The sequence below is a fragment of the Hemicordylus capensis genome, chromosome 1 (assembly GCF_027244095.1).
Source record: "Hemicordylus capensis ecotype Gifberg chromosome 1, rHemCap1.1.pri, whole genome shotgun sequence".
NCBI classification, from domain to species: domain Eukaryota; kingdom Metazoa; phylum Chordata; class Lepidosauria; order Squamata; family Cordylidae; genus Hemicordylus; species Hemicordylus capensis.
In genome coordinates this window covers 85,476,866-85,495,215 of record NC_069657.1, presented here as the reverse complement: position 1 = coordinate 85,495,215, position 18,350 = coordinate 85,476,866, and the positions used below count along the sequence as shown (strand labels likewise).

The 18,350-nt window shown below is 40.3% G+C and overlaps 1 protein-coding gene across 7 annotated transcripts in view; it reads right to left on the bottom strand.

The window, feature by feature from the left end:
• PHF21A (PHD finger protein 21A) overlaps window positions 1-18,350 on the bottom strand; it is a 282,942-nt gene that overhangs the window by 157,343 nt on the left and 107,249 nt on the right. Inside the window, exon 3 of one of the 7 annotated variants that reach the window (XM_053285535.1) lies at window positions 9,475-9,558. The exons of the other annotated variants lie outside the window; for them this stretch is intronic. The gene's annotated coding sequence lies outside the window, so the exon portion shown is untranslated. The remainder of the gene's footprint in view (window positions 1-9,474; window positions 9,559-18,350) is intronic. 7 annotated transcript variants of the gene reach the window in all.

The window sequence follows — 18,350 nt, the reverse complement described above, 5'->3', positions numbered from 1 at the left end:
CCAGTCAGAAGAAAAGGGTCTGCACATACAAATGTGGCCTTGAGGGCAACATTACCGAATGCAGGAGACACTCACTATTCGCAGATTCTCCATTTGCGGATTTCCATATCCGTAGTCAGGTCATAGGGACTCAGTTTATTTATTCACAGGGGAAAAATAGGGCTATTTTTGCCTATCCGTGGTTCCTTTAGCCAGTTATGGCTAAAGCACCCACCTAGTCCTGGATCCACCTCCACAGATGCCCACAATTGGCTCCACCGCTCACTACCTATGGCTCCACCCATCAGCTGGAGCGCTCCCCCATCAGCTGGAGCGCTCCCCCAGCCTCAGGAACCTGATTCGGCTGATTCAACAGCTGCACCCATTCCTTGAAGAGAATTACCTCAAAACAGTGGTGCATCAGCTGGTAACCTCCAGGCTCGACTTCTGCAATGCATTCTATATGTGGCTGTTTTTGTATGTAGTTCGGAAACTTCAGTTAGTTTAAAATGTGGCAGCCAGATTGGTCCCTGGGGCAACCCGGAGAGACCATATTATGCCTGTTTTGAAACAGTTGAAATGGCTGCCAATATGTTTCCAAGCAAAATACAAAGTGCTGGTTATTACCTTTAAAGACCCGAACGCCTTAGGTCCGGGTTATCTTAGAGAGCACCTTCTCCTGCACGATCCTCACAGTACGTTGAGGTTATATAAGGAGGTCCATCTCCAGTTTCCACCAGTTCGTCTGGTGGCAACTCAAAAGGCGGACCTTCTCTATGGCTGCTCCTGGGCTGCAGAATGCTCTCCCAGCAGAAATCCGCAATCTTGAGCTCATTATGGGCCTTCTGTTTATCTGTTTGGCCTGGTTTTCCAGGGCTTTTAACTGTTTAAAAGTTTTAACTGTTCATTGGTTTTATGTTATTTTTATAGTTTTGATTTTAATTGTTTTTTATTTTGGGGTAAACTGCCCTGAGCCATTTTTGGAAGGGTGGTATATAAATCAAATAAATAATAATACATAAATTTCAGAAGTGCGGCCTTGGGAGAAAATTTCCATTTTAGCCCATGGGTAATGAGTTAACAGAGACAAGATCTACTTACAAAACTAGCTGCTGTTGAGCAACTTTCCAGACATTCTAGTACATAACAGGTGTTCTGAGCATGAAGTTTGCTCACTAGGTGTTCTGTAATTAGTTTTATTTCAGGCTTGTGGTGCTGGGAAACTTCAACGTCCACTTCGGGACCAGGTTTTCTGGAGCAGCTCAGGAGTTCATAGCCACCATGACAACTATGGGCCTATCCCAAGTGGTCTCTGGGCTGACACATACTGCTGGTCACACACTTGATCTGGTTTTTCACTCTGATCAGGGTGGTGTTCCGTGGGTGGGGACTCCTATGATTTCCTCCTTGTCATGGACGGACCACGATCTGGTTAAGGTTGGACTTACAGTTACGTCTCACCTCTGCAGGGGTGAGGGGCCTATTACAATGGCCCGTCCAAGAAGGTTACTGGATCCAATACAATTCCAAGAGGCCTTGGTTGGATTTAATGTTGGCTCAGCCGACGATCCGGTTAATGCCCTGGTGGAAAATTTGAATAGTCAACGTACCAGGGCAGTAGATGGGATCGCTCCTAAGCATCCTCTCCAACCCGCTTCAAAAATGGCTCCTTGATATACGGAAGATCTGCGGGAGCTGAAGCGGCAAGGTAGACGACTGGAACGCAAGTGGAGGAAGACTTGACTCGAATCTGACAGATTATGACATAGAGCGCTCTTAAAGATCTATGCTCTGGCTATACGTGCAGAAAAGAAGTGTTTCTTTTTTGCCCGTATTGCTTCCACAAACTCACATTCAGCAGAGCTTTTTAGGGTTGTGAGGGGCTAGTAGGACCCTTGAATCAAAATTTGGATCCATCAATTGCCTGCTGTGACGCTTTTAATGAGTTTTTCATGGACAAAATATCTCATATTTGGGCCAATTTAGACCTCAACTGCACAGTTAGCGCAGTATCAGATGCAGAAGTATCCAGCAACTCCTCTTGTGTGGTTAAACTGGATCAGTTTCAGTTTGTGACTCCTGAGGATGTGGACAAGCTGCTTGGAGTGGTGCGTCCTACCACCTGTCTACTTGATCCTTGCCTGACGTGGCTTACACTATCTGGCAGGGAGGTTGTTGTGGAGGGCCTGGTGGCAATTATTAATGCCTCTCTGAGGGAGGGCAGGATGCCCCCTTGTTTAAAGGAGGCAATTATTAGACCTATTCTTAAGAAGGAAGGGTCTGCACATACAAAAGGTGTGTTCGTCAGGGGAGGCCCGTCTGTGGCTACCTTCAAGTTGTATGGTGGCCACTCAGGGACGGGCCTTCTCAGTTGTCGCTCTGAGACTTTGGAATGCGCTTCCCGCTGATATAAGACTCTTCCCATCTCTAGCGGTTTTTAAAAGATCTTTGAAGACTCTTTTTTTAACCAGTCCCTTTAGCTTTTGTGATTTTAAATTGTGTAAATTGTTCTCGTTTTAGGCAGCTTTTTGGAGTTTTAATTGATTTTAATGTTTTATTTATTTGTATTGTTTTATTATTGTGAACCGCCCCAAGACTTTGGTTTGGGGCGGTATAAAAATAATCAAATAAACAAACAAACAAACAAAATGCTGCAAAACAATGCTATACATAGAGACCCATCTTAGGCCCTGCTGCACCTCTTGCCTATACCAGGTTAGGTTAGCTGTCAAGAAGACCTTTTCACAGGCACACCCCCAATCATGGGATTCTTTCCCAAGGAAGGCTTGGGTACGGATGCATGCATGCACACTTTCATTTTAAAGTTATACATTTTCATTATATTTGAGCCACTCTACATACATGAGCTTCAAACAAGAAGTTTGGATTAGAAAGAGAAAGGTTCTGATTGTTGGCTAGTGAACATATCTGTGCATTCATATCTGCATGGCAAAGGAGTTTTAATTTTGTCAATGTAGACAATGTTTCAACACCACATCTATTTTCTGTATGTATGGCACAAATGACTGACCAAAAAACCACCAAGCAACTTGTAACACTTTCAGTCAGTCAGTCAGTCTTTATTGTTACAGTCACTGACCAGAACCAGAAATCAGCAAATAAAAATTTAAAATTAGTTAAGATACAATGTATCAATAACAATAAAATAGATATTATAAATTAGATTAAAACAATAAAATTCCCTTATTAATCATCTGCCGACGAATATTAATGGCAACAGCACAGTATCTAGCAACTCTAGATGTAACAGCAGACTCTTTCAAATCAAACACCTTTACTGCTGCATAGGCTTTTGTAAATCAGAGCCGAAGAGGGTTCTGCATCACAAAAACTCATGCCATGATAAATGTGTGCATTATGAATATGCCACAATATGCTTGGTGTGTGTGCGTGTGCACACTCATGTGTATGTTCTGCAACAGACTAACACAACTATCTCTTGCAAATGTGTCCCCTTATCCTGAAAATGGAGTGGATGAATATTCCTTGCAACTTACTTCATTCTTACAAAGAAATTAGTTTAAATATCTGCCGAATAGTAGAGTGAATAACGACAGAAGTAGATAAACACACACCAAGCAATTTCCCAAGCCTTGGGCAGCATTCACACATCACAAATGGTCAAAAGTGCCACTTAAAAATGAAAAACCTTGACCCACTTTCATAAGCCAGCAAGCTTTTGCCTCCTGTTGAAGTATGAATATTTAAATCAAAATGATGACTTAAGAAAATCCAGTCTGCATATTATACTGTTTATGTGCTGCTGACCTGGAAACATTGTATTGCCATACAACAGCTCCAACATTAATGTTTTACTTAGATGTCTCAGAGGACAGTATTCTAATAATTTAGCCTACACTCAGACTAGAAATGTGGGAGGCAGTAGTAGTGCCTGCAGAAAAAATAAGGAAGATCAATCACAGCTAGAATGTTAAACTGCATTTCAAAAATATGTTAGGTCTTCTACAATTTATAGTAGGATCAAGTAAATGAGGGAGATTTGTTTATGTAGTTAGCACTTTTAAATGTGTCCCCATCTTTGTTACACTATTTAAAAAAAAGTGTGTGTTGACAGGCCAATACCTATAACATTAATGGAAATCCAGCTCAGAGACGGATTGTAGCTAGGACTGCAACTTTAGTTGATCAGTCAGACTAAACCAATTAAAAGCATTTTATTTATTTAATAAATGTGTATACCGTCCACTACTGAAGTCTCCAGGTGGTTTACAATATAAAACAAACCAAGAATTTAACAGATAAAACATAAAACCAGATTAAAATGTTCATTAAAACATCAACTAATTAATGTTTATAGAATTTTTAAAAAGAGATATCCTTAATTAATTAGGCAGATTAAAAGAAGGCAAGTACTTCCAAAGGCCACAGATGCCAAGCATCATCTTAGGAAAGATATCCCCTCCTGCATAAAAGAGAAGGGGGACTTCCTCTTCTAAAATAATGCCTACTTCAACTCACCTTAAAAAGTATATTTTGAATTATTGTTTTACATGCTTACCTGATTCATTTAATTAAAACAAAAATCAACTAGATTCATTAAATCAAATGACAGCACAGCATTAATCTTGATAGAATCAACATGTTTTTTAAAAACCCACTACTGAAGCAACTTGTAACCTACAAAAATGAACTTATATAAAAAATACTGTAGGGAATTCATCTTTCCATCCACATCCTAATGAGTTTCATTTAATGAAACAGGAGGCTCTTTTCTATTTTAGTTTTCAATCAATATCCTTTTAACAGACAGTGTATTCAAGAAACTAAAAAAAGAAGAGAGAATCCGCAGAAAGAATGGCAGACTGAACAATGCTAACTGATAACATTTTAGCATACAAGAATTTGGATGAAAAGTTCCTATTTCTACTAATAAATATCAACCAAACAAATATCTGTAACGTTAATGGGCTTAAGTTACAATAATCTTGCCCTCTGGGACAGTACAGAACAAGCTTTTGCCCTCTTCTATATGGCAACCATTTAGGTATTTTAAGAGTAGTATCATGCTCCACACACCCTCAATTCTTCTATTCTCCAGGATAAACATATTCAGTTCTTTCTACCCTTCCTCATTAGGCTTGTTTCCCAGGAGTGTGAAAACACTCCTAGCTCAGCAAAGAGGCAAATTTTAAAGTGGTGGTTCTCTTACATTAAACGGGGGAAAGCAACAGTCCTTTTCTAAATCCAGAACAGCATCCCTCCCGTGGCTACGGTACTGTTGATATCTACCTTATACTTCTTTTGAGACTGTGAGCCATTTGGGAACAGGGAACTATCTTATTTATTCTTCTGTGTAAACTCCTTGAGAACTTTAGTTGAAAAGCAGTATATAAATATAGTAATAATAGTTCCTATTTGGCTACTCCCTAAAATACAGTGCCCAGTACTGTGCACACTACTCCAGAGTTGCTGTTTGACTAAATGCAGAATAAAATGGAACCATTATTTCTCATAACTTGGAAACTACAGTACGGTTAATGCAGCCTAAAATTACATTAGCCTTTGGTGGGGGTGGGGGTGGGTGGGCTGCATCACACTACTCACTCGTGTTCAGCCCACAATAGACTGCAATTCCAAGATGTTTTTCACATGTGCTGTTACCAAGCCAAGTATCACCCATCCTATACCTGTGCATTTGCTACCCCACACCCACCCACCCATGTGCAGAACTTTGCATCTGTCTCTGTTGTATTTTATTTGGGCAGGGTAGGTTCCCACAACTTGCAGAAGGCCTGATTGAGAATCAGGAGATCTGCCAGCTATGCATGCTCATGATTTCCAGTGGTAAAAACCCAGAAATGTTTGACAGTGTTAGGTTGGCATCATACCAAAAGCAATATTTAGCCAGGATCAGCCACCTTAGATCAAATTCTGCATTACTGATCCTGGTTGAACCTTGGATTGGCACAGTGCCAACCTGCCATCACCAAAGGTTGGTTCTTATGACCAGAAATCAGGAGTGTGCATGGCTCACAAATCTCTCAATTCCTGGTCAGGCAGCCTCATGCAAGTAGTGAGAACCCACCCTTCAATTCAAAATATGTAGATTTTTATACCAGGAAAAATACCAAAGCACACTATAAAAGCTGTCAGTCTGACCTGTTTATAATTTCCCAGATTCTCAATTTTTTACTTCTTTGAAGACTGGGCAAACATTAGCCTGTCTCCAGTCTTGTGGCACCTCTCTTGTTCTCCAGGATTTCTCAAAGACAATAGACAGAGGTTCTGAGAGTTCACCAGCAAGTTTTGTTAGTACCCTAGGATGTGGTTCATCCAACCATGAAGATCTGAACTCATTTAAGGTAGATAGAGGTTTCCCGGCCAACTCCAAAACAACCTTTAACTTCATTCCTGATGCTTTTGTGAAGTTGCACAAAGTTTCCCTTTTGTTCTGCTATGCATGCCACTTTTGATGACCCCATTTGGTGGAAAGATTACACAAATTTTAAATCATTTGGTGAGAACTTCCCATTTCCCTCCTTATGTCCTTGGAGAGGGTGAAGAGCAGAGGAGAAGAGAAGAAGCAGCTCTGGTGAATGGAGAAGGTGTAGGTGAGCAATCATCTCCTGATGGTTTTATTTGAAGTGCTGACCTATACAGCTTTTCTGATTGGACTGCAGTATTGCTTGGATCATGTTCATTATCCACATGGTTTAGGAGGAAACAGATTAAGGTTGTTCCCATGACCAGTTCTACCCAAGTAGGGCTGCCCTAGCTCGGGTAGAGCCAGTTGTGAGAAGTGCCAGGATCGGAAATTCTTGATCCTCAGAGTGGAAGCTACTATATGGAGGACCTCAGGATCCATTTGATTTTCAATGCTATTTAATATCCACATGAAGCCACTGGGGGAGAACATCAGGATATTTGGTGCAGCATACCACCCAATTCCATTTCTCCATTATAACCTCAACAGGAAGTGGTGTAACTTCCCTAAATGCTTGCCTGACGGCAGTAATGGCTGGATAAGGGACAATAAACTGAAGCTGAATTCAGAAGAGTCACAACTCAAGAGATGTGATAGATCTTCCTGTCCTGAATGGGGTTACACTCCTGCAAGGGGAAAAAGTACATCTGGCTCCAAGCCTCTCTCTGATTTCTCAGACTGCGGCAACAGCCAAGAGTGTTTTTAATCAGCTTCAGGTAACAGGAGAACTGTGTCCGTTTCCGGAAAAGAATGACCTCAAAATAGTACATGTGCTGGTAACATCTCAGCTTGACTATAACAATGTGCTCTACACAGGCTGCCTCTGCATGTAGTTTGGAAGCATCCATTAGTGCAAACTTCAGCAGCCAAGCTAGTTGCAGGAACAATTCAAAGAGACCATATTACACCAGTTTTTAAAAGTATTGTACTGGCTGCCAGTAGGCTTTTGGGCAAAATATAAAGTGCTGGTAATTACCTACAATGTCCTAAGCAGCTTAGACCCAGGGTATTATCTATACAGCACTTGCTTCTGTATAGACCCCACTGCTTATTAAGATTATCTGAAGAGGTCTGTCTAAAGATGCTACCAGTTTAGCAGGCAGCTATTCAGAGTTGGGCCTTTGTGATAGCTGCTCCTGAGCTCCATAACACACTCCCCGCTGAGATGCAGGGTCTGACTTCTTTGCCTGCCTTCAGGAGAGCCATGAAGAAACATTTGTTTATCCAGGCATTTGGCTGAATTTTTGTTTAATTTTAATTCTTTTTTAAAGTTGTCAATTTTAAATTTAAAAATTGTAATTTTACTGTAATTGTTTATTTTGTACACCACCTAGCAACCAAATGTTAGGTGTATTGTAGCAGATTAAAGCCTTTGTCTCAGAGCAAGCTCAAGTGAGGGAAAGAAAAATGCTGAATCATCTCTGCTGAGCTTTCCGGCTCAGGCTTCTCCTAAAGCTTTCCTGTAATTTCTGGTAGGTTCTAAAGGATGTTGCCATCACCCACTTATCGACAGAGCTTGAACCACCACCACCCTACCCCGACTTGGGTAGAATCCCAGGGGAAACTCTCTTTTGCTACTGGAAAAGTACAAAAAACATCCCACATACAAGCCTACACATGATGAGAAAACTGATAGCTGTTGACCAATTAAGGAGTGTTTGCACCAGAGGGGGGGGAAACTCTTTCAGCCTCACACTTTCCTGAGTTAAAAACCCACTCCAAGAGGCTTGTAAAAAAAAGAAGAACAAAAAGAAAAACAGCTTTATTCAAATGCTACCGACTGCTTCCGTCTGTGGCTTTCTCAGCTTTTCATTACAGGTAAAAATACTCAGCAGGTTACAATATTACTTCAAAAAACACCCTGAGTGATGTTGGGTTGACATGCTTTAAAAATCATGGTTACCCGGTTGCAAGGAACAGGTATGTAGGAAAATACAAAAGCACAATTAAAAGCTTACAGAGTATTTTGCAATGCCCTGGCTGGAAGGCTAGTCACAGAACAGTTTCTGGGATATACAAAGCACACACCAAAGAAACAGGAAGTCTAACGCAAAATCTGACTAAAACTTTCTCGAAACCAAAGTCCAGGCTTCCTTTTTCTTGAATTCACCCAAACCCTTGTGGAGAATTCAAGCCCCTGCAGTTCTGTCTCCCAAGAGCTGCAGTCATCTTCCTGCAGCCATCCTCCATGGTCACATGTGTCCTTCTGCATCCCCAGTTCTAACAAAGAACTCCCTTCTTCCTCCCAACAGCTCTCTAGGTGTGCTGATTGGATGGTGTTCATCAGCCTATCAGTCAGGACAGGGTTCACTTCTGGTTAACTCTTTAGGGGAGGAATGGCTGATCACTACAGGTATAGACATACACACATCTGTAAAGTAAACATTACTATTTGGGGAACAGTAGTTAACTGCCCCCATTCCCATACCCTGTTCCTCCTCTTTCGTCTTTCCACCAATGTTGCTGCCACTAATTAGCTATCTTCTGTAGGAGCAAGGGCAAAGCTGAATGTGCTATTTAAACCCCTCTCTTTTTTAGCCTCAGAGGGTCAGTAGTTCTTTAAAGCTAGAAATAAACCACAAATGTACTGTGCTATGTTAAAGAGGCAATGCTATTGTGGTTGCCTCTTCCTGCTGCTGTATCTCTACAGAATTTAAAGATCCAGTACCTTGAAACACCAGGAAATTACAGCATCAATTAGGATGGCTGAAAGTTGGCAGCAGTGCTCAAAGCAGAAGACTGCAATTGGTCACAGGTAATAAGGCAAGTGCCAAATTACAAAACTATCTAAAATTCACAAGAACATTTCCACACTGGAAAAACTACAAAGAGATAGCTCTATGAGCAATTCTACTCCCTTTGTAATTCATCTTCCATGACTAGTTTAGTGACAAGCCATTTTTTAAAAAAATTTAACTTGTACCCCAAAATGCAGTTCAGAAAGAGAGTTCTGCTTTGTGGCTCATAATCAACTAGTCCACTTATAAACACAAGTTTCAATACAGAGACAAATTCTGTCCATTACTTACATCAAGAACAGCTCCACAGAGAACAATGAAAGATCTGCCAAATATACTTTCTTCACAGCAGTCTACTCTAAATTCTATTTAATCCTAAAGGGAAAAATCAGTGTTTACAAAATGTTATGTTCCTATGAACTCAAAAGCAACATTAACTAAGAAGTTCAGGTCAGATTTTCTTCAAAAAAAGTACACCATGAGCTCCCACAAAGAACCTGATTACTGACATTTTAAGCAAGAATCATTTTGAGGTTACTTCAGCTCTTAAAAGAGGATTTTTAAGTAGTTACATTTCAGAATGCTATAATCTGATCAAATGAACAACTTTTTTTGCTTTAATGTTCTGCTTATGTGCAAGTCAAATTAAGCACAAACATTAGTATAAATTTTGAGATCCCTGACCAACTAAAGAGTTTCTGGAAACTAAGAATGTAATATTTGCACCTCATTGAAAATGGTTTTGGACAGGCACAGCTATATCTGATTCCCTCTTGGGTACGGTTAATATGCAGTGAAATGGCCAATGCTGAAGTAGCAGCTGTTCTGAAGTTGCACTATACAATAATGGGAGAAAGGATGTGTGCAATTCTCTGTCTTCCATCTTTTATCTTGGCAACAAGTCTTGGTCTGAAGCCTTCATCTTCCCCCCTCCTCATTTAATTTTACCATGTTCAAATTCCTGAGGTTTCCAAGACTATAAGCATTGGGTGTAGATAGAGCTTTGCTCTCTTCAGTGGTAGCACAGGCAGAATGTGTCCACTACATCATGAGTCATGAAAACCAGTTGCATTGCACTTTGCCTAGATGTGATCTATTGGTCATGTTGGTGCTTTTAAGTCCTGGTTCCTCAGGGAAGTGACAGCTACTAGAAGATGCTCCTGGTACTAGCAAGTGTTTTAATAATACGAATGAAGATAAGCTGGCCGTGGAAATTGTGAAACTGAAGGGCAGGGTATCAAAATGTTTGAAATAAACTGGCAACCACTACTTTTCCTCATGGTAAGAGCATGAAGTAAGAACATGCACAGATGTATTTAGTTCTAAACTTTGTTCATGGTAAGGTGAGAGGAAGGCACAAACTCATCCCTCCCTTTTTCCTCACTTCCTACTCATCATGCAATTCTCTGTCAATGGGCTTGGTTCCCAGAGGGCAACCAAGGAGTGAATGGAAAGTGAAACAGAAAAAGTCCATTCACACACCATTCATTCCACCCACTACAAATTGCAGGTTGGGACCCTACTTTGTGAATATGCATTTTCAGAAATAAATGCCAACTTAAGATAGACTTATACAAATTTATAATCACTAGGGCACTTACCATAACACCACAGAAGATATATAAGGAATCAGATTAATACACAATACACATATTCACAGAAAAATAATGGATTTGCCCCCTAATGGCAAGGGCAGGGAGATAAAATTGACATAGGAAAAAAACCTTGACATTGGCTGCAATTTTTGAAACCTCAGCTATCAGTTTGTCAGTATATTGTAAGTTTATATAAATGATGTACTCTCCTCTTATAAAACTAGTCTACACATAACTATTTTGGAGAAGGATGCATTTCCTTAGAAACCTTCAGTGTTTCTGTATGGAGAAAAATTTGTAGGAGATCTTCAAAAGCATGGTATTGTATTTTTATTTATTGTTAAAGTTGTATACCGCCTTTCATTAAAATAATCTCAAGGTATTATCTCAAGATCAAAGACAACTATAAAAACTGCACAATAAAAATTAAAATGGAATCTAAAAATACAAATCTAAGTAATTTTTTTAAAAAGATGTATAATACAACCATAACCAACATTACATCTAATGTTGCTAAATTTTGTGCTGCCGCCATAAATATACGTCACCAGATATATTTTTATAATTATATAATTATAATTATTAAAAAATTATATAATTATAATTATATTTTTTATAATTAAAAATATATCAGGTGACATTTTATAATTATAATTTATAATTATATAATTAAAATTTTATTGCTTTAATTTTTATGACTACTGTGTTTCCAATATTGTAAAAAATTTAAATTAATTTTAATTTTAACTGTTTTAATCATATATACTCTATTTACTGCTGTATAACTAATTTTTTTCTTTTGTTTTGGCCTGTGGCCATAACATTAAAGATTCATTCATTCATTCACCATAAGAAACAAAGCAGCAGCAACAACACAGCAGAAACAAAGCAGCAGCAAAAAACACCGGTAAAAAGACAAGATTTTACCTGCTTTCTAAGAACTGTGATAGAGATTGGGGAGCAGATGTCCACCGGGAAAGCATTCCAAAGTCTGGGGCAATAACTGAGAAGGCCCTGTCCCGCATGCACGACAGGTGAGCCTCCCTCACTGTTGGAACACAGACCAGCCCCCCCCCCCCGGACCTCATTGAGCAGGCAGTCCCTCAAGTAGGCAGGGCCCAAATTGTCAAGGACTTTAAAAGGTCAAAACTAGCACCTTGAATTGGACCTGGAAACAGATTGGCAGCCAATGTATCTCTTTCAAAATGGGTGTAATATGGTCCCAGTGGGCAGCTCCAGATAATATCCTAGCTGCTGCATTTCCAAATATTTTTCAAGGGCAGCCTCATGTAGAGTGTGTTACAGTAATCCAGCCATGATGTAACTAAGGCATAGGTAACTGTGACCAGATCTGCCTCCTCGAGAAAGGGAAGCAGCTGGCACACTAGCTGAATTTATGCAAAGGCACCCCTGGCCACTGCCTCCACCTGAGCTTCCAAAAGCAGAGCCTGATCTAGCAATACCCCCAAGCCATGCACTTTCTCTTTCAAGGGGATTGCAACCTCATTGAAAATCAGTGGAATCTCCTCATCCCAATTGGCTCTGTTACAGAACAACAGTATGGCCATCTTGCCCGGATTCAATCTCAGCCCACATCCAACTCATCACTGCCTCCAGCCACTCGATTCAGGATATCTGCATATTGCTGACAACTCAGTCCAAGTCCCTGGATGACCTCTTCCAGCTGTTTCATATCCTAAGACCCATTAACTAATGTGGTTGTGACCAGGTCAAGAACCTTTGGGCCACTATCAACTGCTGCAGGCACTTGTAAGGTAATTGGAAGAAGGGCCACCTATACCTTGGCCATAATTAAATGGCTGTAAAACAGTCCAACACAAAGAACCTGTGACCCATTATGAAATACTGCTTTGCACAGACTGTTCCAGCTTTTCTGGCCCACATCCAGTGCCATGACATTGCTATATACTTTTCTAGCATACAAAATTGCTTGGGCTTGCATTGTACTAATTTTGAGCAGGCTTTATATGTATTGCAGTTCTCTGTTCAAAATGTCACACATTACAAATAAATTATTCATAATTCACCCTAGACAGACAGCAAGAGAAGTGACATATTTAATATTAAAACAGAAGTTGGTGGATAAAAGGACACCTTTTATATTGCTGGATCAACTAATTATTTTCCTGTGTGACTTTAAAGAAGTAACAAATTCTCAAGACTTCTACTACTATTATTTAGAATGTACATAATTACTTAGTTTACTGTTATGTCTATTTGGCAGGCGAGGTACTGTAGTTAAGAGGTTGTGTGGCCTCTATCACATCACTGTGAACCTAAGGGCAGAGGAACAGCTTGAATCAGGTCTCCCAAGCTCATCTTTATATGATTTATCCACATGACCAAACTGATTCGGGATTAGTAAGCCACTTTTCCATTATAGTGTAAAGACTCACAAAAATAAAGGGAAACTAAAGAAATATAGTCACTGATGAAGCACCCCACTTAAGCACAAGGGAAATGACACAACTTAGCTACATTCTGTAGTGTATAAGAATTATTGCCTTAGAATGTAATTTCTAATCCAGTGTGCAATAGAGAGCCCGCACCTCAATTCACACAGTATTAGAACAGTATTATATAGTCCAAGCCCTACATCAAATTCATTAACAGGTTTCCAAATCACTCATGTGTCCCAAAAAGCAGCCAGCATTCTTACAATGTTTTCTGTGTGCTGACAATGCACAACACATATTTACTACAACAAATATGTATACATTTTTTTCAAAGTGTTCAAAATAGTTTACTTGGAGGCAGGGGGACAAAGATGTTTCCCCATCCCAAAAGGGATGAGGAATCTAAAAACAATCTAAAATGAAACATAAGACAGACAAACAACAACAACAACAGAAGGGATGCTATGCTGGTTTTGGATAAGGACAGTTGCTCTCCCCCTTATTTATTTAGCATATTTTTATACCACCCAAAATGCAAGTTCTCTCCCCCTGCAAAATGTAAGAGCATTACTACTTTAAAATGTGCCTCTTTGCTCAGTTAGCAGGGGTATATTGACCAGATTTTATTGGGAATGCCACATCCAGTTTTAGTTGACTATTTCAAGGAGAATTAATTCAGACTGATAGAAGAGGGGAAAAGAAATTAAAATGATCACAGAAGTTGAAAACCCATCTATGGAGAAGTGGTGGAAGGAGTAGAGTCTATTTATCAAAACCACAGTGAACCATATGAATGTACTCTATAAATACAGCAGAAGAGAAAATATTAAAGTAGACGCAAGATTTATTTACGCTGAAAGAGACCATGGTAAAAGAATAGACATTCGCTACCTATTAATAAGTTTAGATTGGAAGCAAGAAGCAGGTTTCAATAACAAAGTACGGATCCAAGAACCTGATTAATTCTAAAATCTCAGCTTAAAGCTGAAAGTGATGGGAGCTGTAATCTAATACCTAGACTAGACAACAGGCACTAAGTGGATCCAGGACACTAGCATCCTACTACAGAGTTTGCTACTCATCTGTAGCACTTAGTAGGACTGTATCAATTTGTCTATTCTGAAAAAGAACCGTATCATCTTCCAAGAGTGGAAACAGTGTCTTGAAAATAGGGGTGTGCATGAACCACGGTTCGGCATCGCAGGGAGCAGGAGCTCTAAGAAAGAGGACAGCAGGTCCTTATCTGCTCTCCACCACCCCATGCAGCCTTCTGATGGGGCGGCACTTGGCCCAAGTAGCCCCATGCAGCACCAGCATATACATGATGTCCAGGAATGCAGGGGTGTTGTATGCATGCAGGTGCCGCATGGGGGTAGTTAGGCCAAGCACCGCCCCAGCAGGAGGCTGCATGAGGCAGCAGAAAGCAGGTAAAGACCTGCTCTCCTCCCCATGGCACTGAACCTTTGTTCAAACCACAATTCGTGCACACCCCTACGGAATGGAAACATACACACACACACACACGTTGGTCATTATCACATTCTAGGCTGGCCAAGGTGTCTGCCAAAATAGGGATCCAGGAAGCTACACAGACCTTGGGCAGTTAAGAGGACAAAGGAGTCAGAACTCAGCTAACTCCAAGCAAGACCATAACAGCTGGGTATGGCAACTTACTTAAATGGGATGCTGCTCCAGCAGCTTCCAAAAGCAGACTGCCTGGGCAACTCATAAAAAGTAACAGAGTAAATTGCTTCCAGCCTTTCCCCAGACCAGGCTGCTTCTTAAAGGAGCTTTGTCCAATTTCTTAAATCCTCTACTAGGACTGGCAGATCCTTGGGAACTCTTCCAAGTCAGCCTTCTGGTTTAGGAAAGGTGCTGGCTTGCACTTCCCTACTGTGGAGGTCTCAGTGGCATGAAGGCACTTAGGGTATGGGTTACAGGGTATTTCCACTCTGTCTCATCCCCTGAACTGTTCACCTCATCCCCAAGTTGAAGTGATCATGCATCCAGATCATAACAGTCATACTGTGGAATGAACCTTTTAAAGAATGTTTGGGTTTACACGGTAATACTCACCCAAGAATTTGAGTACAATAATCAGGGATGGTGTGCTGACTAAGTCAAAGAACAATATGACTCCACCACCCACCCATCCCACTATCTGCAGGAAGGTGTTTAAGCATTTTTAAGCTATACTGCCAAAAGCAGTGGCAGTAGCACACGAGCACTCTCAGACCATGCCACCAAGCCAGGCAGTGGCAGCAGGTGTATTCTTAGTTCATGTGGGGTAAGAAGATTAGAGTTAATAATAATAAACTTTGTTAGCCACCCCAGAACAAACTGTTCTCTGGGCAGCTTACAACACAACGTTAAAACATAAGATAAAAACACACAACACCGTAAACCATAACAGACCAAGAAGGGAGGAGAGGGGAAGAAAATACAAAATAACATACAAAACCATTTTTAAAAATCAGTTAAAATCAGATAAAAACTTGAAAATTTAAAAAGCCTGAGTAAACAAAAAAAGGTCTTCACCTGGCATCTAAAAGAACGTGATGAAGCCAAGCAAACCTCACTGGGAGACTATTCCCTAAATGGGGTGCAACCACCAAAAAGCCCCTCTCCCTAGTAACCACCTGCCTCACCTTGTTTGGCAGGGGCACTCAGAGGAGGGCCTCCAAAAGAAGATCTTAATGCCCAGGTTGGGACATACGGGGCAAAGCGCTCTCACAAATAACCTGGTCCCAAGCCATTTGGGGCTTTAAAGGTTAACACTAGCACTTTGAATTGGGCCCGCATACTGACTGGGAGCCAGTGCAGCTGAAGAAGCACTGGCGTAATATGCTCAAAACATCCAGAGAAAGAGGCATCCCCAGTGGGTTGAAGATAGAAAAATCAACAGCATGCCCCAGTGGGGTCAGGAAGAACGACAGCAGCAAGTGGCAGGGAGGCATGTGGGACGGTGCTCATGGTGGCAGAGGACTGGCACTTGCCACCCTCCGCATCTATCTTCACAGAAGATGGCCTCTCCTCACCCAAGGCAGCCGCCTGCCTCTGCCTCATAGAAAGGTCACCCCGGTCTCTACAATTATGAGAGTTTTATAACAGTGGAAGCTCTAATCTACAGTCTTTTTGGATTGAGGTAAATGTAGGAAGGAAGAACATGTATTCAAAGCAGGAGAAAATAGTTTAAAGTGTACACAAAAGGTTGAACCTTTGATCAGCCAGAAAACTCCCCCCACAAAACTTTTGATTAACAGACCAGTCAAACAGTGTTCAAGCATTGCAAAATCATTACCTAACAAAGATGGTTAAAAAGGTAATTAAAAAATAATACTTCCAAATGAATGGTTTTGGTTTTCCCAGACTTGCCATAATTTAAAATGACTCACTTGCTGCATTTAACTCATAGGGTTTTGGGGGGTGTTTTTTTTCTGCAACCAGCATTTTGCCATGCTGCTAGGTTTGCCTTTGACTGCTGCAGAGGATAAACAACCTCACTCCTGCCCTTGCAAAGAAATAACTCCTTTATGAAATAAAAAGGTAAACTGTCACTTACAGAGCAACATCCTTAGTTTCACCAGATATTCAGCTGTGGTCAAATAAGAAGCAATTAACAGATGAGCATGCCAACAGTATGTATGCAACAAGAACTACCTGACAAAGTGTTTATTTAAAAGTTAGATTCTAGATCAAAATACTTTTAATTATTAGAGGTGTAAAATTGTGAAAACAGCCTCTCTCCTATGGTTGTAAGAAAAGCAAAGAACATAATCACTATTTTTAAAAAGTGAATAAATTTTCAAAAGGTTATTTTATTTTAATCTGATGCCTCAGTCAAATCACGTTTATTTTGTCATCAGCTATGACCAGCAATCCAGAACTTCTGCAATGCATTCTACTTGATCCATCTTCCTTAGTCCTAACTTCCATTCTCCCTTCAAGTAACAATCGGACTCTTTAGACTAAGAGCAGAGTTTCAGTTTCACTAACACTACTGCTCTTCATAAAGCTGATTGGACTTGGTTATGGGTTCTATTGGCCTCACCTGGCTAGAAAAATGCATGCTTGTTGGTCTGTATTCTAACCATGTTAGAAACAAGAAATGTCTGAAGCACCTTCTATCAGAAGAAAAGTTACTAAATAAAGGGGGAAATGTCAGAAATAAAGTATATAAGAAAGTGTATGATAATATATGTTTTTTCCTACTAGCTTTGTGTTATGAAGGTGGGGAGGGAAGCAAACAAAAGTAATCTACTCAGGTTGGACAACTGCTAAGTCATCACTTAGCCTTCCGCTACAGTCACTTGATACTTGCTGCTCTTCCTTTTCTTCAAGGTCATAATTTTCCCCTATTACAATTCTGATTTTGAGAGCAGAAATTCCCACATGCTTCCCAGGAAGGAAGCAGTCTTTTCTTCTTCAGGAAATTAATGAATATCAGAATACCTGATCAGAGTAATTAAGTATTGTCATGACAAGCAGCATTTGCTAAAGCATCCTTGTCCAACTAAGCAAACCTTTAAAAGATAGATATTTAAAATGTGCTATGAATTGCAGTCATCTTTCTGTCAAACAATAGCAAAATTGGCCCCTTGTATCAGCAGTACAGGTGTATCATGGAGCTAATTAAGAGTCTAAATATTAGATGCCCAAATAAAATACTTTGGGTGTTTCATTTTTGCACATTTCCTACAAAGAAAAGCTGGTTATTAAAAGGAAACCTCCGAAGATAGCATCTGATAAGTCTATAACATACCACATGCAGACATTGTTGTACTTTAAATCTGTATAACATAACTGTTCAGGAATGCTTCTGTAACATCATCAAATTGACACTCTTCATGATGCTGCTTTCTCCTTTTATGTTTTCTTGAATTTTGAAACTCAGGTCAATATCACACACTGATAAGCACAGAGCAAAAATTTGCTTAAAACCTGTTACCTAGCTAGGAATCATGAGTAAAAAAGGAACATTGGTCTTACCGTAAAGGGTTCTTTTCCCTGTAGTAGGAGATGCTCAGCAAGGGTAGTGGACTGCGCATGCCTGAGACAGAACTGGACCATGTCATGTGATTTGATTGTAGGTGGAGCCACCTCCCAGCCCTAGTTCCAGAGCTGACGAGCGAGGAAAGGTAAGGTCCGTGGAGAG